Source organism: Ambystoma mexicanum, chromosome 4p (assembly GCF_040938575.1).
Source record: "Ambystoma mexicanum isolate Mex_15411 chromosome 4p, UKY_AmexF1_1, whole genome shotgun sequence".
Classification (NCBI taxonomy): domain Eukaryota; kingdom Metazoa; phylum Chordata; class Amphibia; order Caudata; family Ambystomatidae; genus Ambystoma; species Ambystoma mexicanum.
In genome coordinates, this window is record NC_090927.1 from 240,134,448 (window position 1) to 240,157,983 (window position 23,536).

Below are 23,536 nucleotides of genomic sequence, written 5' to 3' on the forward strand. Positions count from 1 at the left end.
GGGTACAAATCAGAGGTATGCACTGCGGAGATGTAGAAGAAGCCAGGGGGGGGCAGAAGAGGAAGGAGGTGAGTCAAAGGTAGCCAAGAAGGAGACAGCAGGGGAGGCAAGGAAGCCGTGAAGGGAAGAGAGGGGACAGCAGGATAAGAAAGGACATTGAGGAGGCGCGGGAAGTGTCTATCAAACAGGAGAAGGTTTGCCTGAGGGCCTTATACCAAGACAGTACCATTCAGGTAAACATTAATGATGACCTTAGAGGAGGAGGCCAAGAGAGCCTACCACCGGGTGCCACCATTAATGGGAGAAGAAGAGAAAGGAGAAAGCACAGAGACCATCTGGAGAGTTTATGAATTAGAATGATTTGGTCCTATATTGCAAAAGCATTGCAGCGGTGCAGTAATATTATACTCAATTCTTGCACTGGGCCAAACATTGCAGTTGTTGGAAACATTAATTGAAGCAATGTGTATCCGAGCAAGGGTAATTGTTGCAACACACACACACGATAAAATAGTGCCCTTGAAACAGTGTATCTATTCTGTGGTATGTCACTGGAGTGTGTCGATCTGCATTTTCGGCATATAAATGTGTATGGTGTTACAGTAGTTAACATAATCAAAGTTATATCCTGTATAGCATCAATTTCAGGCAGCTATTAACTGTGTACTGTCATTGTGGGTTTATATCTCACCCTTTTGGATGTGATGTGTTGAACTATGTGTTGATTTAGATGGGTGTCTGAATGGGACCCTAATTGAGGAGAGATAATTTGGCTGATCGTTTTATTTTTTATTTTGAGCACATACAATATGTATCAACACATTATTTTTGTTGGCTCCAGTAGGAATCATTTGAAATAAAGGATGTAAACATTTAGAAGCCCAAAATACCGAATTTATAGAGACCGATGTTACTGTATATGTATGTGGGGGTGTGAGGTAAGTTAATAAAAAAGGTGTAGGGGTGTCGGGGGAGCTGCAGGGGATCACCCACCACACATATATGCAGTAAAATGGAGTTAAAAACATCATCAAAATTGTATTGTAGGCTTCGAAATGTTATTTTCAAAGTAATCACATAGATCCGGTTTACTATTTTACTTGTGAGCATCTGGACATATTTATTAAGTAGGGGAATGGCTATGTTCTTACATAGAAAGTGTGTGAGCTTCCTATCCTCATAGATCTATGCACTGTATATTATTAACAAATCCTTGTCAATATTTGCTTTATTTATGCATTATTGAACAAACTAGCCGATGCTGGAGAGATCTATTTATGTTGTACAATAATACCTAAACATACCGAATATTGACGAGGGTTTGTTAATAGATCTGTGCAGATAGGCAGCTCACACAGTCTCTATGTAAGAGCATAGTCATTCCCCTAATACATATGATCAGACACTCACTAGTAAAATAGTAAACCACCCTCACCACTCTCATGGTCTGTAAATCAGACACATGCAGCTTCACCATGGGCTGACTTTGCCAGAGGGCTACTGTAGTAGTGTACTCCACGCGTGTCTCTAGAAGCAGGGTATCTCCCTGGGATGCCAGTAGACAAGGGTTTCACGCTTCAATTTAGAGGTTCCTACTTTCATGATTGTGTATTGCCATTAACAATCGAAGCTCAGATAGCCCTTCAACGGATATTTAAAAAAAAACATATTTGCATCCATTATGTTGCATAGCAGGTAAACGACATGCGTGTAAAGTCATTCTGTTGATTTTAAAGTTCTCTATCATTATCCCAAGTGAAAGAAAATATGTGACAATGCAAGTTCTCCTCCCTGATACATTCTATCCAGGACATGCTGCTGCACTCTCTGGAGATCCCAACGCGCGCAGACAAGGGGTTGAGCAGCTTATTCCTTTTCATGACTTCAGCAGAAGCCGCTAGAAGTGTTAAGATTGACAGGTACCCCAGAGGAGCAGTACCTGTGGATACAGAGGGGTGCAGTGAAGTCTTAAGAACTCAGACTATGATTATGCTCTGTTGCCTTTGGGAATTCTGTCAGAGTGCAAGGGAATGGTAGCTCACAAGAGGCGTGCTGCCTCTAAGCCCCTGCCTCTCAGGGGGACTGGAGCTTATTCAAAGCAGACAGCAACCTGCATCTCAACAGCATTCCTAGCACCAAAAGCATCTGGCAAATACATATGCGGTAAGTTAGAAAAAGGTTCCTGATAGTTCAGTAGTTCAGCTCTGTTTGTTTAATAGGATATCTCCATTAGCATACACCAATTTAAAACATAGATATAAAACTAAATAAAAAAACAATATTCATCTTACATTATTCCATATTAAAAAAGATACAGGCTGCTTTTATCTAAAATCTACTACGAGTCATACGACCTGATGTTTTGCTTCAAACTCATGAACCAAATATCGCTTCAAAGTGTTTTACTCTAAGTACTATGCATCAAATTCCTCAACTGTGTATTTTGATCCTTAGATGTTTCCACCAGCTTTACCAGATACACTGGGTCACTTGGACTGCATCCTCACCTCCCGAGTCTCAAATATATTTAGTCAAAAAGAATCCCCCCACTTACCTGCCACCTCGTCTCAGCCACTACCCATACAAGCCACCAGCAGGAAAATAGAAAAAGGGATAATCTGTTAGCCCCCGCTCCCATGTTCTGGCAGTCATCTTGTTTATATATTTTGTGCAAAGACCTGTTTGCATAAGAAAATGTAACCATTAGTATTCTGACACTACTCCATGGTGCTAATAGTTTTAATGGCTGTATTCCATATTCCCATGCCGTACTGGCCAGTATCTGCCTTCAGCACTTGCTGAAAGCCAGAGTGAAATTGAACTAGCCGTCCGTTATCGGATGGTATGGCCCACTAATCCCTTCATTATCAGTCAATGTTAAGTGATTTGACAGCTTCAGTGTTTTGCAAGGTAGATACATTCAATGATCTAATGATATACTGTTTTTGTTCCTCCTGACATTAACATTGTCTATAGTTTGAAGCTGTCACAGTAACAGTCTACTATTGACAGCTAATAAGCATGACAGGGTCAGAATCACAACCCTGTTAGGAGGGGAACAGGGACCCCTCCCATCCGGGGTAGGTGCTCTGCCAGGTTTTTTTTTTTAATCAGAGCCATTCCTAACCCAGAAGTCGAGTGAGAGAATTGAGGTGGCCCAAACACCCCCATCCCGATTGCACATTGTATATAACTGTTGGTACCACTGTCCATTCCACAATGCTTGTCAACTTCTTTTCTAGCTAGAGTTCTCTTTTGTCTTTTTCGGAACTGAATCTCCCAGAATGCACGTGGGTGAAACCAAGAAAGCTTGGGCTGGAACTAGATGAATGGAATCAAGTCCAAGCATGCAACGGACTGGAAATGTACTGCCAAAAAGGGATGAGAAATCCAACAACAAACGAAGAAAACCCAGAAGGACAACAAGGGAGTGGTTGGGGAAATTAAAATGAACTGCTAGTTATTAGTGACTGCAGGGAGCAGGGTATGCACATCAATCCTAGCCAAACTCAGTTCTCACTGGCACTTGAAGCAAACAACAAGGAAAATGAGAATCCTGAGCACATGGCTTACATCCCACAAATGAATATCAAAAAGAGAACATCCCATCCCTCAGAAGGATAACTTAGCTAGAGATTGACCAAGGGCATCATGTGTCCAGGAAGTCCAGGGAGACCACTGGGGACCGTTAAGAGTGTTTGAAAGGCTTATACTGGGTGTTAAATCCTAAATCATCACAGAGATTATTCAAAGGTGTTACCTGAGAACAGGTGACTGGGTGGACCAAGAGGCCCGGTGGCGGATGGATATAAGTATCCCTTTGAAAATCCCAAAGAGAGATAGATTGAAAAGCCTGGCGCATTTTGATTTCCTATATCAAAGCACAAGGGTGGGCAAGTCTCACCACTTACAACACACATCACATTCAACTACCACTCTCCCTCAGGAAGGACTGGATGCCCCTAGAAGCTGGATGCCCCTAGCATCTAATGGTGTGCTGCCTATCTAAAAGGGGCAGAGAAGAAAAGATGACCCTCCATGAAACTACTTCTACTAAAATCAATAGCCTGGCTTCTCAAGAGCACAGTGATCGAAAATATATTATAATGAAACTACAATTGTTCTTGCTCCATTCTTTGAAGATCTCCCTACTCTGCTCCATAGATGACCCCCAATTTGTGTGAGTGAACAGAACAAACTACACCAGGTATGAGGTATAAAACTGGAACTTAGCCTAGCTACATTTGGGTAAGGATTTTGATACTAATTTAGTCCACCCTCCCCTGAGTGTGTAACTGGCATTCCATGGTAAACTTAATACAATGTCAATAATACACATTAAAAGAACATTACTTTCATGCAGTATCCAGCGATCATAGTTTAACGATATCCCTACAGTGGTTGACCGGTTTCGTTGAAATGTTCATTGTCATGTCACCTTCATCTGGACCATAAAACAACTATCCATTGCTTCCTGGGCCAATTTGAGAACACCAATTTACGTTCTCTTTCACTGGTAAGTTCCCGCCTGGTAGAGGGAGAGACATGAAAAAATACAATTTCTTCATCTATCGCTGAGTGATTTGTCATAAACATTGTACCAAATGATGCTGTGAGCAAGTCACAAAACAGTAAAAGCAGATGTAACTTCCCACACCACACATCTCACTTCATTGTTGTTGTGAAAGGATCATTGAGTAATTTGAATGGCTATTCTGGGCACTTTCTCAGTTGACCAATATCCGGGGCATCTGAAAAATGCACCAGAAACAATGGGACATCTTAGGTCCAGCTACCTTCAGTGGACCTCTTTACCAACACAGCAATTTTATTCTCTAGAGGCTAGCTTGATGTGTCAACTCATTTACAGTGCAACGCTCTTACCTACTCCTTGGTTAATCCAACTTCATAAGCTCTGACCAAGTTCAGGCTCTTGTCCTCCTTCAGTATACGATCCTTCCCGATAATTCTAAGACTAAGACCGGGGCCACTTCAGTTGAGTTTGTACGTGGTCATGTGTGCTCGAAATTGGCGTGGTACGTCCATCAATGTTTTGCAGAAACAAGTTTTCCCATCTTGTAATGGTCTTACATCACCCGATAGTCAATCTCAGAGGTGGTTTTTCAATACTGCCTCTATTCTGCATTCTCATAGTGTGCACCGGGACCAACACAGCCCTAGAACGTATTAAGCCTCTGCTTGAGGTAAAACATCAATATACTGATGAGTTGTGTAAACCATTAATATTACCCATTATTAATAGATACGGACATGTCATCTGACGTATGTCAGGGCATGTGCCATGTTATTGGGCATAGTCCAGCCCCCATCCAGAGTTGAATACTCCACTCTGTGTTGTTTAAAATATACTCACCAAAGTGCATAAACAGTGTCAGAGCCTACAAATGTAATGATATTTGAATTATGGATGTGGACTCTCTACTACTGGATGTTTGAGAAAGTGCAAACAATACTAGACAGACAAAATCCAATGATCAATTGTCCATCATTATGCTCCCAGGTTGGTGGGATCTTGGACAAACCCCGATAGGGGCTACCTTACTTGCCTCTTCTAGGACCAACGTGGACAACAGAAATGATGTAAAGAAGGCGTTGTGTTTTACTGTTGTTGTCCTAAGGTTTCATCTGAGCATTAATGCCAATTCGTGCCACTGAATCTCTTCATTCAGGCCCTGGGTATTAGATTTTAATCTAAAAATCCAATGTTGTTCTATACGCAGAAGCATGGAGGCAAAATCCCCACCCCTTTTGGATGCCTGAATCTTCTCTAAAACTGTCCAATTCAGGTCTTTGGTCCAATGTCCCTTCTGTACACAGTATTCTACCAGATGTGCTGTCATGTTTTTTCATCCTTATGCATGACATATGTTCAGTGATTCTCTTTTTTACAGGTGTTACAATCATGCCTACATACTGGAGAGCACATGGACAGGTTATCAACTAGATGATCCTGCCGAATTACAGTTTGTGTATTAATTTTGTCTGCATGGGGTTTTTCATCCAATATCAAGTGTCTTGCTTCTGCGTGTTTGAATACATACCATACATGATACACACAGGCATGTCCTGTGATGTCTCTAGGACTCCATAGCTCTCTTTGTGTTGGGCCAGTTCTCTTTGTGGGGCCAAATCCACGGGCCGTATGTACGACTAGCTTGTGGTTTATATTCCCGGGTTTCAGATCACGACCTCCTGTATCTTAGAAACTGTCCAAACTGTTCAGATTTCTGCATAGTGTTTTGTGATGGTAATGGCTGAAATGAAGGAGGGCATTACAGTCCATCAGTTTTTTAAAGACTGTGGTTAAAAGTCCCTGATCCTTCACTCCAGGAAGTGTATGTCTCTTGCACAGGCCGTGTGTGTACATTTCAGATACGAATTCCTGTCATTCAGTCATCCACAGAAGACATTGAGAACATCAAAGTCACCATTGAAGATCATAAAAATATCATCAATATATTTTCTCGATATCTGAATGCGTTCCTGAAATGGATTTCCGGATGAATATATGTGTGCATTTTCAAATTCATCAACATAGATGAGGACAGGTTTGAGGCAAAGATTTCACCCATCGCAGTGTCCGAGACCTGCTCATAAAATTCATCTTGGAACATAAAGAAATGGTTGGTTATGGCTATTTCAGCCAGCTGTAAAATGAAAACAACCAGATCTTTATTTCTTGTTTTGTGTAATTTCTGAATTGCTAGTCATGCTGCTTTCAATGTATTAGGTCACTAGCTGTTGTGCATCATGGTTAACTGTCACAGTCTTCAACAAATTCAACATACCTGTTTAACTTTAATATAGGAGTGCATTTTGGAACAGTCGTCCTTAATAAAGAAGTCTACATATGGGAATTTGTTGCGAAATGTAGCTGATCCTAGAGGCAATAGGGCAGCCTGGTGGTGGAAAAATGCCCATGTGTGTTTTTGGAAGTGCATAAAAAGTTGGTATGCAAGGGTATTTAGGTGTTAAACACTCTGCCTCCTTTGCAGTAATATAGCCTTCTGCTTCTGCCTCTTCAATGATATGGGATATTAGAGTCTTCAAGGTCTTGGTGGGGTTGGTGGGCCTTCTCCTGCAGCTGGAGTTGTCTTACAGAAGGCATAACAACATGTTATGATAGTCTATGGTGTCCATGATCACAATGGCACCCCATTTATCTGACGGTTTTTTGACAATATTGGTGTTATTTTTCAAGGCAGTGAGGGTGTCCAACTTTGTTCTGGTGCAGTTATTATGAAAACATGGTACAGTTACTTTTATATAGATGGCTTGTTCATTTATGAGTGACTCTGTGGTAATAGTCTGTGGAGATTGGTAAAAACGAGAAGGACCATGAAGCCCTGTAGTGTCCCTTTGTGGTGTATCCACCTGCTTTCCAAAACACTGTGATCTCAAATCTAGTCTGGAAAGCATTGCACTGTGTGGTAGTAATTAATGAGAGTCCTTGTTGCACTTGTAGCATTCTAGTCTCAGATGGTGTGTGAATAAGTTTAGAAAGGTTCATGATTAATTTGTCTTCAGAGGAAATGTCCCATGGCCCTTGCTCCTTGTGATTCTTAGAGAATCAGTCTGCCATCAAGCTCTTGCTCCGCTTCTGCCTCGTTTTTAGATTTCCTATCCAACATAGAGAAGACTTAGACAGTAGTGGTTACCTTTCTTCCACAGAACAGTTCACAACTTTTTTTTCCGACTGAACACTGCGCAGTGGTAGCTGGTGAACTTTTAAAAAGGTGGGGCATAACTACCAGCTACATCAATCTCAACCATTCCCCAAGAGAATACATGAGCTCATCAGTAGAAGATTTGGGAAATAAATGGGACCAGCGCTGCATTTTATACACAAACACACAGACACACACACACATGCACCTTTCATCCATCACCCCATGTCGCAGTACAGAAAATCATGCACCACCCCATCAATCCTGTTTCAATGTATAACTTTTTGCCAATTGTTACTCTCATACACTTTTAATATACAATTCAAATACAACTCTGTATAACAAGAGTCCCTGCATCTCCAGTGCTGGAGGAACATACAACTCTGCAAAATAGCCTTTTTCCTAAGCCATCCCCAAAGGAAATAAAATAGTCAATGGTTTATCTGTGGCATGCCGGAATAATGGTTAAAGGGTAGGGCAGGATTTGGGTATTTTTAAAGACTTTATAGTCCATATGAAGCACCTAACACCATAAGACACCTCAGTGGGTTGAGTGCCTACTGCATAGATCTGTATAAAGCAGATCACAGAATCAAATATGAAAAGTAATGCAAATTAATTTGCCAGCAAAACACGATGCAATATGTGTCATGTGCTAACATTATTGTCTGTTAAAGCACACACGGAATTCACAAACTTACATTTCACAAACTATCTTGTGGAAACTGATGGCATATATATAATTTATATAGACACACACATGTGTGCAGAGGTAAGTGTACCAACTGTGTGTGTCAAACATTTCGCCAAGGGCCAGTGGCCGATCTCTTTCTTCAGCTGGCTCCCTCCTATGGAACAGCCTCCCCCTTCCTCTTCATCTTGAGCTGGACCTCCTCAAATTCGAGAAGCTGCTCAAGACTTTCCTTATCATATTATTTTTCTGCCGGATGGGCCCTGGTTCATTCTGGGTCTGCAGTTGCGAACCTGAATGCTGTTTGCGCACCCATCTCAATCCTCTCTCCCGACTGAAGCGCTACAGTGGGCCACTCCTTCGTTTCTCCGGTGGGAGACTTCTGTATGCATTTTGGCAGCGCTGCCTGCATCGCTCTCTCTCCACAGCGCGGCAGTGGCCGCTCAGGGTCTTCTTTCTTCTTGGACCCCGCCTCCACACAGCACGGGGCACAGGGGCCCAAAAATCCTCATTGCCATTGTTACGTCCTGGCCTGCGGTCAAACAGGCCAGGCAGACCAAGGCTGCGGCCACCCAGTCGGCATACGTTCACAGCGGGCACCCTGTCAGCCCATGAGCACACAGGCTCTTCCATGGCCTGGAGGAACTCAGGCTAACACTTGACCCTGCGATGGTGTTGCCCAGCAGGGGCACCGGCACCTCCATGCAGAGTTGCCCTGCGGGGGCTATGCTGTTGCAGGGGGACAGAGTTGCCCAGCAGGGGTTCTGCTTAGACAAGGGGGGGGCCATCATGGACAGCGTTGCCGAGCAGGGGCACTGTCAGGTTAGAGGGCCCTGCAGCAGCAGGCCCGCTCCCCGCAGCACCGGCATCGCGTTGCAACAAAGACACAAGGCAGGCCAGAGTCAGTTTGCATCCACTGACCAGCAGGAACTGTCTCGTCCCTTACTATTTTAAGTCACATGGTCACCACCATATGACCTTAGCACGAGCCCTGGGATATACCATGATCCCAGGAGGGTGACAAACCACAGCTGCACAACTGACCATTTGTTAAAGGGGTTACACAGGCATAAAACACAGGCACACATCATGCACACTTGAAACTTGTTGCCACTATATATTAAAATCATTGCAGCCAGGGAGATCAATTACAGATAAGTGCTGTGTTCTCTGTCACTGCTCTTTCTCATTTAGTGCATATAATTAGCGGGGCACCATCCGACGCCCACAATAAACCATCCGCCCATGCACAATGCTAGATCTGCTTTGTGGTCCATGAAGGCGATAAAAGAGCACTGCTCAATCAACTTGCATATTTATGCATAGTTAGAAAATAATCAGGTGTTTGGCTCAATTGTCCGCTGACCTTATCAAATCTTGCCTGGGTGTCTCCAATCAACTTATGGTCGTTGATCCCCACATCATGTTGGAAAAGCAGTGGGATAAGGGTGCAGTGTTTGGCGCCACACCTTGTGTCCCCCAGCAGCCAAACGGGCCTTGAAGGATTGGCCACACCCCCTGGGGCCCCCACACGGGTTAAGCCTGCGATGGACTGATGCTGCACGTGTTCAGCGTTGCTAGGGAGGAGGAAAGCATCGGATGTCTGGCGTGAAGCAAAAACCATCTAATCCTCTCTACTATATGCTGCGGTAATGGACTGCCAAGCACTTGATTGTGTCAACATTAGTATGCCTACCTTTCTTGGCCCTGTTTCTGTTAGAAAATATCTGCTGTGTCCACTATGTAGCAGGGCCTGCAACTACATCCTCGATTGATCTCCAGGCTGAGCGCAGGGCAATTTAATGATGAGTTACAGGAAAGATAACGGAACAATATTACCGAGGGAGGGGCCAAAGAAGCTGTTTAAATTATTTAAACCTATAAAAGACGTCAATGTCTTAATAACTGAAATATAAGATCTGCTACAAGATATTGATGGTTCTAACGTGAGGCAAAGCAACGGGCCAGATCATCTAATGCCCAATTTAAACTGTGCAGTTAGTCTGCAAGATAATGAGCGGATTGAGAAAGAACCCGAAAGCAGCGAGAGTGAAGCTCCCCTCGGCTGTGTTAGAAACATGAGGAAATACAGGGCAATGGATAACAGTCCGCTAGAGGACTTTGAAGAGGAAAAGCGAGCAGGCCAAGAAGGGGGGAAAGTGATGCCATTCCTGTAAGTGGACTTGACTTGGCCAGCAAGCCTGGCAGTGGAATGGTCACAGTATACACTTGGACAGATAGCGCTCAGGAGCAGCTAGTCATAAGTTAGCATCCAAGTGGAGCTCATAGATCTGACTGTTCCAAGATGGCTACAGGATCCAATCGAGTAGTAGAGATAATATCTAATGATACCATGACCCAAAAGAAGATGTCAACACGCCAGCAATAAAGATTGCCCCCGATATTGACATTTACTTGAAAAATAAGCCAACTGTTCACTGGAGCTTTGGGGGGGAGGGGAACTGACAGAGCCTGTCGAGGTCCAATGGGGAGTACATCAGTGTTGAGCAGTGGCCCCCCTCCTCTTTTGCATGTATGGAAATAAAGTGATTGAGGAGCTAGTTAGGAGTTACTCTGGACCTGCTGCAAAATGGGCACAGATATGTTTCTGGCGTTGTTTTTTTCCTGACGATGTGGTGCTGCTTGCAACTACCCCAATGGGGCTCACAAATACCCTTTCAGTGTTTAACAAGACGTGCAAAGAGCTATGCCTAGAGCTAAAGAAAGAAAAGACCAAGGTAGTGGTCTTTAGACATAGATCAGCTAAGAGTGTGAAAGTGAATATCACAATAGATCACAGCCAATTGGTGCCTGCAACCTCTTATGAGTGCTTGGGTGCCAAGTTCTCTGAACATTGCTTATGGTTGAAGCAAGCTATTAAAGCAGGGGTCTGCAACCTTTGGTTCACCAGATGTTTTGGACTACACCTCCCAGCAGCCCTAGTCAGCATAGTTAATGAAGCAGCGTCATAGGAGTTTGAGTACAAAACATCTGGAGGGCCAGAGGTTGAAGAACCCTGAATTGAAGCATCAGTGACTTTGGGAACATGTAGCTGTGCAATCAGGAGATTGTTTTACTACCCGTGGTGGGGGTGAGGGGGAATTACTCCAGCGCTCCAAATCTTACAAGCCCTCGCTTCAACTCTGTATGGTGTGGAGATTTGTAGCCATGTGAGGGCACAGTCACTGGCCATTATTGAGAATAAGTTCATGAAATCTCTATTGAAGCAGTCTATGGGTGAGAAAGTGCCAGTCTTCACATGGAATGCGACTTATGCCCTATTGATGCTTTGATTAACTCTAAACCCGTGCTTTATTTGGTATGGTTGTGGTCTACTCCATTGTTCACTAAATATAGAGAAGCTATCCTTCATTTCATGTCTCTGGAAGTCTCTACATAGATCGTTAATCTTGTGTGGCTTGGATTGCTGCAGTTAAAGCTGGGCAATCTTTGGACTTACCGCATAAATAACCAAGAGTACACAAGCCTTGGTCAAAAATGTATATACAGAGTCATCAAGGCAGAACATGGAAGGAGCTTACCAAACTAAATGCTAGTTACTGCCCTGTCTACTGCCTTAAACCTAGCACTTGCAAATTGCTGGCTGCACTACCACTGTTTGTTGCCTTTATTATTTATTTGTTTATTATTATTGATCTGTTTCTCCTCTGCTTCTCACTTTCCACTTCTCCCCCCTTCCATGCACTATTCTCCTCCCCATCTCCCATGCACTTGCATGTTCTTAATGTCACTGGGCCTAGCAAGATCGCTGTTTTGTTCTCCCCTGTTCACCTCCTTTGCCTTCTTGCGCTCTGAAACACTTGTGTAGGAGCGCAATAGAAATAAAATATCAATATCAATGTCAATACTGCTCGGTTGTATCTGAGAATAAAGCAGGACTTTGGGTGTGAAGCTTATCAGGACATTACTAGACCGCAACTTGCATATGCACTTTAGATCCAACTCCGCACTAAAATATTAAAAGTGGCGTACTTCTCGAAAAACTGATATAGACCAGAAGGAACTATATGCCAAGTTATTTTGGCACCAGGATAGTCTCTTGTCCACTTTCTGTTGTTCTGCACAGGATGTAAGGACTTAAGGTCCCCCTATCTATTCCCAGTGCTCAGAATGATGAACATACGGCACGTAAATGTGGCCATGGCCAATTGTAGAAATACAGACAACTCAAATTGTGTATTCTTTGTTGCTACATTTTTGCATAGGGCTTGGCTAAGGAGGGCACGACCTTGAAAAAGTAATCATTTAACTATGATGAAATTTTTAAAGACCACTGCATGATGATATTGTTTATGAAATATGCGCTTTTACATGCTGATATTAATTAATTGCTTACGATTGGTTATTTATAACACACTTAATACCCAGAGGTTTCTAAGCGTGGACCCGGGGATCAAACCTGTGCTGTTCCATGTCATCCTGCTTTCAAGGTGAGCACGTTGCCCCTGAGCTATCCTCCCGTGACTTATGAGCATTCTATAATGTATTTTTATGATGTTAAAATATATGTTTTAAAATGCCTTGATGGTTTTATAACCAAATAAAGCTAAAGGAAGGCAAATTGTCCAAGGTTTTTTTTTTCCATAGTGCCCAATAAATAAATTGGGTATAGATTTTGGATAAACCATTATGATAATAATTTTTTTTTTAAACAATAAAAATAAAATCTATTGTGACCGCTTTAAGCCACAGCTACTCTTGGTGAATTTGACACATTATGCTTATTGACTGGCAAAATGAAAGCACACACTGCCAATGCCACCACCCATATAGCACAAAAGTATGACAAGGTATTATGAAACAGAAGAACGATTAAAAAGAAGCCCTGATGTCTAAAGCCTCGATGAATAGGGCCTCTTTTGGTAATTGGTTTAGATTCATATATCTCAGCTATATTCTTTTTGAGAACTAGGGGCCTCATTACGACCCAGGCGCTGGACCATGGTGCTATTAGCACCATGGTCCATGCCGGTCTCCGGCATGGTGGATGGCAGAATTACCGCCCCCATCACAAGGTTGGCGGGGGCGGTAATTCCCCATTCACCATTTGCCCTTCCCCATTCCCATTTTGCCCCATAGGGCATAATGGGGATGGGGAAGGCGCTAATTACGGCACCGTAAATTACGGTTGCTGTAATTAGCTCCAAGGTCCCTTAGCGGGTTGGATTTTAACGCCTGCAAAAAGCAGGCGTTAAAGCCTCCAACCCGCTAAGGGACCTTGTAATCAGGCGCTAATGGTTTAACGGCGCCGACGCTCTTTACGGCGCCGTTAAACCATTAGCGCCAGGGTCGTAATGAGGCCCTATATTAGAATATGACCAATCATTTGTTTGAAAAGGCAATGGCATGTAGAAAACTCAAAGTACAATCTTTGCAAACGCCATTGACTTTTACACAATCACTTCTATATAAACCAAATTCTTTGGCAACATGAATTCAGTATCAATGCCACCATGACAACATCACCAAGACAAGAGATAATGATTACATATTGAGTGCGATGTGCACCAGTACACGAGTCATGCTCACAGGATTAGCAGATGAATGAACCATTCAAGGCAAATACCATTACATAATTACGATCAGAAAAGAGACTTTTAGACCTGAACAATATTGCCTCTTTTACACCGAAACACACCTTCATATAGGACGCTGCTGCTAGCAACGTCATAAAAAAGAATTTTCTTTTTTTATTGTGTTTGGTTTATTTTGAATTTAATTAAACATTTAATTATTATTACAGAATAAATACATTACAAGTCATTACTAATTCATTATTAATCCTACATTTACTTAAAACAGAACCACACGACTCAGTTTCATATTGTCCTCTTCGAAACCTTATCCCATCTTTTTCCTTAGAGAGAGGATACATTCTACAAATTTCATATCAGCTAAAACTAAGCTTACCTGTTCCCCCATTAGAAATGTTTCCCACCTTTCTCCAGTTGTTAATGATTTAGACGGATCAACAAAGACTCCCAGATAGGGGGACCTTTGCTCCGTCAGAGCTCTGTATCTCACCATCAGATGGAAAAGTGATTCAATAATCCCATCTTCTCCACAGTGTCTGCAGATTGCCATTGCTTCCCCCAATTGCTTCCTCACCAGCTGAACCTCTCTTATCGACAAGACATTGAGGCACATTCTAATAAATAGATCCCTATAATGAGCCAAAAGAAACTTTTGCAGATACCTTGGAATTTGGTTTAATGACTTATTCTCAGGGTATAGTCCCAGGGAGAGTTTATTATCCTTTCTGAGTTATTGGGTGAGGACCCAGTCCCTTTCTTGTAATTTTTATCATTGTGCATAAGTATGGCTACACATTTCTCCTTCCAAATTTCCAACCATGTACCCCCCACTTTGTGGTTGTTTTTTCTCAGTATTTCAAATGGTAGTATATTGTCACGAGTGACACATTTCCTAAACAGCGATATTGCTTTCTGTCAGGGGTTTTGACCCGTGTTCGAGTTATTATGCTGCAACATTTGGGGCTGTGGGCTAAAAAAATCCAAGAATGCCGGAAAAGCCCACTTTGCGCCAGAATCCAGGAAAACCGCGCAGTTTTTGCACACACCAAAATGGTCACCTGACCTACCACCCACCAGTGCGAGCGTGATGGGCCAAAAGCGTCATGATTGAAACATGGTGCCAAAGGAAATACAGCAGTGCATGTTAGCTCCAAAAGCGCTTTGAAAACACCTTTGTTTCTCTGAAATGCAAGCTAAAAATGCATATTTTAAACATTGCAAGATATTCAAAAATCTCACTGAACACCAGCAGACATTTGGCAGAATGTAGTCTTGTGTGCATACAAAATCTGGAAAGGTGAAGAGCTCAAAACAATGTTTATAACAAAACTGGCTGAGCTGTGGATGTCAGCAGCTTAACTGAAATTGGATTTAAAGCCACTAAAATTGAAAGGTTTAAAATAAATGAGTGACCTACTTTGAGTGTCACATAGGTTGCAACTGCTTAAATGTCATAGTTTTGAATTTAGAATCAGCGTTCTAGCTGCAGGTGTAGAAATTGTAAGTTTGATTTGAATGAAGAAAAACTGGGAACAAAAGTGACATTTGGCTGAAGCCTGGCTTGAAGAGATTGAATTCTGCCCGGCAACTACCCCCGACAGGAGTTAAAACTTGCTCAGCCACTGCATTCCCAGGCCTGGCTGCCTTCTGCTGTTCCCACCAAAAGGAGTTTACACCTCTCTGATTGAATCAGGGGAGGAGCACCTGGGAGCAGGGAAACAGAACAATGAGCTTTCCTTGGCTCAGGCAAATGTTAAATTAGGGGGGTTGTAAATGGCTTCCTCTTGAGAGAAACTGGGAGGGGCAGTGCCTCTGTGAGCAACTTGAGTTGGAGGAAGTGGACAAACCAGAAATTCCACCATGTGCTTGTCAAAATTATATAATTAATATCATTATTCTTGTGATTTTTCTGTGCACATTTTATGAGGTGTTAGGACTCTGTGATATGTTCTGGGGGGTAGTAGCGGAAAATAAGGTATTACTCCAAATGTCTGTATGTTAAAAATCTGACACTTTATCATCTGATGCCCATATTCCTTGGCATTGTTTGTGTAAATTCTGGAAAAGTTTAGAGGTTGTGTTCTTGATGAAAAGGGCAGAATTCTGTCATAAGTGGACACAACATCTTACAAAGACAGGGATCGGATGGTTTGGTGCTACAGAAAATATGTTAACTGGACATATAATATTAGAAAAATGGTACATAGATAAATATGTATTTGGATCAAAAATAGATTTGGGTGCAAATTGACAAGGGGAGTGTTCTTTCTGTATGCCATAAAATTAATGCCTGATGACACTCCATTCCTGCCCCCAATCAAGGGAGAGAGGAGAGCTTGGCCAATGATAAGTTGTGAGGGGCAGGCTTAGTTATGCCCACGCACACACCCATTTTTGAAACACATAAAAAGAGACTGCTGTGGACAGGCAAGACACTCACCCTCCATTTCTTGCAAAGCATTTTGCCGGACGACTTCAAGATCCAGAACTCAACTCCAGAACTTAGAATCCAGACATTGAGGCCTAAACTACCAGCTGAATCCTTTTTCAGTAGGCCTCAAAATCTTTTGCAAATTATTCAAACAGCCAGGCTGAGCTGTTTGATTCTACCTAGAACCCTGTGCCGGTACCCAGAAAGCAGTGCTGTATCCAGAATCCAGAATCCACTTGATCCAGATCCAGACCAGCAGAACCAGAGACCAGACCGCTGTGAAGTGCAGAGCAGAGCTGACCCAGAGAGCTGTGACTTCAGAACCACCCGCCAGGAGTCCAGTCCAGTCCAAACCTGATCAGACCTTGACGGCCTATTTCAAATTCATAGTGTGAGTACTCAGCCAAAACTGTGCAAACCAATCTCTTAGTTTAAAATAATCTAATTCAAACCATTTACACGTATCTAGAACTGCATCATAGAATTGTGTGTCCATCCTGTTGATCCAAAATCTTCCACAGCGCATCTGTCATTCTGAAACTTTAACTTCAATTCTGAAAATCTACCTTCACAAAATCGTCCGTATCTTTGGAATTCTAAGCTTTCCAACAAGCCTAAAACCGACTTTCTACTCCTTATAGTTTTTCCATAATCGCGCTCGACGCATTGGAAAAAATTGCCGCAAATTGAAAAATTAGCTCCTGTCAAAATAGCTGCTTTTGCTTGAACTGCTAAAATTTATTTTCAACCTGCTAATCCCTCATTGAGCATCGCAAGTGTGACTTGAATTAATCTTAAATAGCTATCACCTATCCTGAACCTCCTAAAGGGAATTAAAAGCATTTTTAGCATATTTTACTTCATTGCCACCACATTTAAAAGGATTTGCCTGCTTTAAAATCATACCTGTTTTCCTCTAAGCTCGCTGGGGGGAACTAGAACTTTGCATTGTATTTTGTTTGTATCCCTGAAAATTGTGTGCTCCCCTTCCATCTTCTTCTATTGCATGGGGGGGAGTGAATTGCCACAAGGGGAAAAGTGAACATATTATCTCTTGTGAAACCCTATCAGTTATTTCTGTACTGCATTCTTTCCATCATTGTTTTTCCTTGAAACCATAAAAGCATTCTCAGTTACCTTTTCCAACCTATACTAACTCTTAAGTAATTAAATCAGTGTACTAGAGTAACATCATCCATTGTTGATCACTGTCATATGCCTAAGTGTGCTATCAAATATTAATTTATTCATAAAAGTGTGATATATATATTGTTTCATTTTCCAATAAACCTTTTAAATTGCAAAACAAATCTACTTCTTGGCTCAGTGAGGTCAGGGGGATTCAAAGAGAGGGGCGTTATATAAGGGTTTATCATCCAGAGTATAACTTGTCATACAAATATATAAATAAGGGCTTCCCTTGGGCGTCCCAGACGAGGCACTGACTTAGTGGGATTGCTGAATTGAAGTCACTTAACAGATTGGGGGCTCGAGCCGGGGATTCTGGATTAGAACTATCACTTGTGCAGATTAATACAGTGTGCTAACTGACAGGATACATAATCCTGTTGGATCACCATGCCGTGTTACACTGTAAAAACATCCCTCAAAGGAACGCTCTAAGGAAATGGTCTGTTTTGCAAAATAAAATACAAACTTCTGTAAGTCTGGAAGGAAATCAATTTCCAGAATGACGACCTTGGTAGATATAAAAATAGCCAGAGAACACCTCTTACATAAGCTATTTGTGAGAGGTGAGTGGGCTCATCAGGACCAGGCGGTCTGGTTGCAGGCAATCGCACCCCAGATCACTGAAACAGGGTCAGATATATGGAGAGATCAGGGTCCCTTACATGTGGCCCTGAGTGAACTATATATGGCCCCTAAAGCCAATGGATGAGCACAACAAGATTGCCAGGGTAGCGGCATATATATATTTATATATGGGAGCCATACAGGACAAATGTGCTGAAGGCCAAGATCTGGCAAATAGGCAACTGAGGGCATTAGAGAAGGCCCAATCTGACCTGGCCTCTTCTGAGCAGAGGCCGCAGAGGAGCCAGGAGTCAGAAAATGAGAGTAGACAGTACATCATTAAAATAAAGGAGGATATGGATATCCTGCAACAGGAAAAGGCTGACCAGGATACCAGATTTCTGGCCTTGCAGAAGGAGTACCAAGAAGGTTTGGACTCCCTACTGCAGAGCCAGAAAAAGCTGTAGCAACAACTGGACTTCAATAGGGCATGCACAGAGCAGGTAGCCACCCTGCAAATCTGACTAAACAGTGTCATGATGCCTACCTCCAAGGAGCCAGGTCCGACCCAGCAACCCCAGAGGCAGGCATCATTCCCCCCAGGGAAGTGCCAGCAGGCCCAAGCTGGGGCCCTTTGGACACAGTCCTGGCGCCTTAGGCGCCAGGCTCATGTTGGACCCCTGTCCTGGCGCCTTAGGCGCCAGGCTCATAAAGCAAGACATGTGTTCAAGTGTTTTAATGTGCACTTACCTGAGGCAGACCATGCTGTTACATCCAGGCACTCTTGAGGCATGAATGGAACTTCTTCCAAAGCTATTTAAACCACGCCCGATCAGCAACTCACGCTTCGCGTTGTTTTGCTCCTCGCAGCTGGACGCTCACCGTGTCAGCTCCTGCATCTGGACTTCAGCCACGCCTGTCAGCATCCTGGGTCACCTGCAAAGGGAGATAAGAGAGAATTGGGGAGAAAGAAGACCTTACCTGCTAAAGCTGCATCACGGAAACATCACACCGGCGATCCTGAAAGGGAAGACATCATTTTAAAAGCATTTTGCTTCGATCGCTGCAGCGCTGCATTTCACTCACCTTTCCTGGGCGCCTCCATCTTCAGCAGCGATCATCCGGATCCGCACCCACTTCCCAGAGCCTAGAGAGAAAAAGACAAGAAAACAAGGTGAGAGAAGGAAGGGAATAGGAAAAGCTCAGTTTCCTTCTCAAACTTACCTGTTGGGTCATTCCCATTTCATTTCGGGTCCTGCCGCTTCCGGGCATTCCGGACCCCGGCCCCTATGGGGAAAAAAGACAAAGACATTGAATGAGCGAATGCAAAGACATTACCTGAACGCTCATCCAGAACTTACCTGTCATTTACTGGAACAGCACTTTTCACTTCGGGTCGGCGCCATATCTCCAGCATTCCGAACCCCGGCCCCTAAGGGGAAAAAGACATAAGCATTAGCGCTTGCTGCAATAGGACAATGAACATTATTATTAAGCTTGAACTTTTGAACTTGCAACAGAGCTCTTACAGCGCCTTACCTGAATAGTCAAGCTTATTTTGAACTCCCATCAAACCTCAATCCAGTGAAGTAACTGGGTTTCAACGCGCCCCTGCATCAGAAGCAGGATGGAGAACTCATCCTTCCACACCCTAAGGTGAGACTTCACAGGGAATCGTGGAAGGGTATCGCGGAGGGTTGGAAGGGAGTGGGAGGCTTGAGCATTATTCCGTCAGTAGGTAATCCTCCCTTTTCACGCACAGGGGAATATTCCTGCGAGCCAGAGAAGCCAGAGTAGAGGGGCCCCTTCCTGTCCATCTTCAGAGTCCTGCGCTTCACCACTGAAGAAGCATCAGTACTCAAAGCCAGACCTGCGCCTCCGTGGGAATCAGGTGAGCGTGACAACAGAGAGAAAGAGGAAAGCAATACATTGATTTTGAAAGACCTGGATACCCAGGCAGAGTTTGATCAAGAACGCCAGAAAGCTGGGGCCCTTAAAAGGCAGAGGGTTGACCTGGCGGCACAGATGCAGGCTCTTAGTCAGGAAAGGGACACCTTAGGCCAGGAAGTCTGCCAATTAAAAGAAAAAATTGAAGAAAATCACTTGGCCCTCCAGGGACTGGGTGACCTCCAGAAAGAGCATCAGAACTTGTTAGAGCTCACCAGGAGGGTGGAGGAGGCTTTGACAAGAAAGGAGCAGGCCAGTAGGGATGGGACTCAGGAGGTAACCCTCCTGCAGCAAAGACTGGCCCAGTACTCCAGGACCAACCAGGAGGCACAGAGAGAAAATGAGGCTCTCTGTTAGCACAATGATAGGCTCCAGCAACAGGTAGCGATGCAGGAGAGACTGATAGAGTCTAGTAAGGCCTTAACTGAGGAACTGAAAGCGCAGGCTCTTGCATTGCAACAGGGAGCAGGGGCTGACAGAGATGAAGTTCGCTGGGAAAGGGAAACACCTGAGCATAACCTCGGGAGCCCTAGTACCAGAGGCCTTCATCTCTCCCAGTCCCTGGACTCTGCCACCCCCATGTCCCCTGGCGCACATGAGCATAGGGCCACAGGGATGGCAGATTACTATCCAGCCAAAAGTATGGGGCTCATAGGCCAGTACCACCCAGGAATGGATGGGCGGGCATACGGGTATGGGCACCTAAGTAGAGTGCAATTTAGTGGGGAACCCCAGGAAAGTAGGCCCACTAAGGGCATCCTGAAAACCTCTGCCCAGTTAGGTCAGTGGGGGGGGGGGGTGCCCATCAAATCCTGGCAGCAAGGAGGAATCTGAAGACTCCTCTGAACGTCACAGGACAAAGGAGACGAGGTCCCCACATTCTGCCAGCTATTCCCAGGCTCGCAGAATCCGGGAAAACCTGGAAGATCAGACGGGCACCTCTGGGAGCAGTGCTTCTGAGTCAGAGGATGAATGGACCAGGGTTACCCGAACCAAAAAGGCCAATAAGGCAAAACGGGCCTTGCTGAAGGACCCCTTAAAACAGATTAAGGCAATAAGGAGTGTCATCACCCCTTATCACAAAAACGCCAAGTATTCTGTTTGGGAACACTTGGAGCTTTATGAGCAAATGATGGAGACTTTCCATTTGAAAGACAGCAGTAGCTGCATTCAGTATGTAATGAGCAAATCATGGAGACTTTCCATTTGAAAGACAGCAGTAGCTGCATTCAGTATGTAAAATGGACATTCTCCCCAGAATACTCCAGTTTCTTTGCAGGGCTGGAGGACCAAAATCATTCAAGATGGTCCACCTACAGGGTGGCCATCTTGAAACATTTTTCTGTTCACAGAAATCCCCAAGAGGCTTGTAAGGCAGCCTACAATTTGCGATGTGGGGAGGATCAGGCACCCCAAGAATTTGTGCAGGAGTTAAAGCGTGCTTTTGCGCAGACTACAAAAAGGGTACGCACGGACAGTAAAGAATTTGTTAATACGTTTTTCCATGCCTTACCCAAATACATAATGACCCAGCTCGTGAGAGATTTTCACAAGAAAAGATCTTTGGACTGGGTCATTGAGCAAGCCACCCGCATCTATGAGGTGCAGAAACCGGAGGAAAATAAGAATCAGCCCAAAAACCCCAAAATCAACAGCACCCCTGCTGCTGCCAAGGTGGCAGAGGTAAAGGTTGCCCCCGTTTTAGATTTGGAGATGGGGGGACCTAAAAACCTGCCGGCACCAAATAATTCTAAGCCCAGGAGGCCCTCGGGCCAATCACAGACAGGGAGTCAAGGAGGTAGTCCCACAAATGGGGTCCCTCGCTCCCCTGACTATGTAAGTCCCCGCTATAAGGGAAACAGTCCAATCCTGGGTTATGTGTGGACTCCTCCGGCCCAAGGGGTGGGATCCAACCAAGTGCCCAAACCAGGGAACTTCCCTCCGCACTTCTCCCAGGAGGGCAGAAATTCACCAAATCCTGGGCAGGACTTGTTCCCCAGGTATCCACCCAACTTCCAGCCCCAAAATCATCCATCCTTCTTTCCCCAATTCCCTGAGCCCAGACAACCGAATCCGGGAGAGGGGACGCCAAGGGTGGAGGGGTACCCAAATCTTCCCAACCCGGGGTACTACCAGAGAAGGGATAGCTACCCTTCCCGGGATCAGCCCAGGGGAGAAAATAGAACCCCGTATCAGCCTGAGCGGGTTTCACAGTTAGAGCGCCAGGTCCAAAATCTGGCACAGGAGCTGGGTCGCGTGCTGAGGGCTCAGCAGAACCCTCAGATGAGCATGCCGGTGCAGAATGCCCCAAACTCTGGGCCTAGTGCTCCAGAACAATGACGGGGCAGCACCCCGATAACCCACCGGTTCCCAGGGAGGAGGCACAAGGGAAAGGGGTTGTAAAGCCTTGGAGGAAGCTTCCTTCCCCACTTGTAAACAGCCCCTGGAAACCCAGAAACCGGAAACAAAATCTCCTAACCCTGAAAGTCTGCCACCCAAGGAGCAGAGAGGAGGTAGGAGAAACAAAGGACCCAAACAGACCCCTTTTGTGGAGGAGGTACAGGTCTTCCAATTTGAGGGAGAGGGATCCTCAGAGCATCCTGGGAAAAGGATCTTCTCCTTCAGAGATGGGGGAACTCCTCCCAAGAAAAAAATGTGTCCCAAGGGATTCCAAACCAGACTGGGTAGATGTGGTGATTGAGCTGTAGCCGCCCATCATTCTATCCCAGAACCAACAATACCGAAAACTCCTGGTTCAAACCCATCCTGCTGACTGCCTCCAAAAAGGGGGGAGCGGCCCAGAACCGGAACCCGGGGAAACCAAAACCGCATCCACAGACTGGGTAGATGTGGGGATTGAGCTGTCGCCGCCCATCATTCTATCCCAGACCAACAATACCGAAAACCCCTGGTTCAAACCCATCCTGGTGATTGCCTCCAAAAAGGGGGGAGCGGCCCAGAACCGGAAGCAGGGGAACCCAAAACCGCATCCACAGACTGGGTAGATGTGGGGATTGAGCTGTCGCCGCCCATCATTCTATCCCAGAACCAACAATACCGAAAACCCCCGGTTCAAACCCATCCTGGTGACTGCCTCCAAAAAGGGGGGGCGGCCCAGAACCGGAACCAGGGGAACCCAAAACCATATCCAGTTGCCAACTTTTTCTTTCAGATTCCCGAGACTCTCCACAGAATTTTGCCCAAATCTCTTCTCTCTCAATGTCCAAAACCAGAGAATTAGCCCACCAGTTGTCCAAAAATGTGCATTATCTGTGCCCCCTTGAGGAGAAGGAGGGAAGATACTATGCCCCGGTACAAGTACAGGGGCAGGGTACAATTTTGGCGCTGGTGGACACTGGATCCCAAGCTACCCTTTTGTCCAAAAGGGCCTTTCATGAACTAAATGCAGCAAGGGGGGAGAATTACCGTATTCCTCTCACCTCTCTTCCTGGACAACTTCAAAACTTTG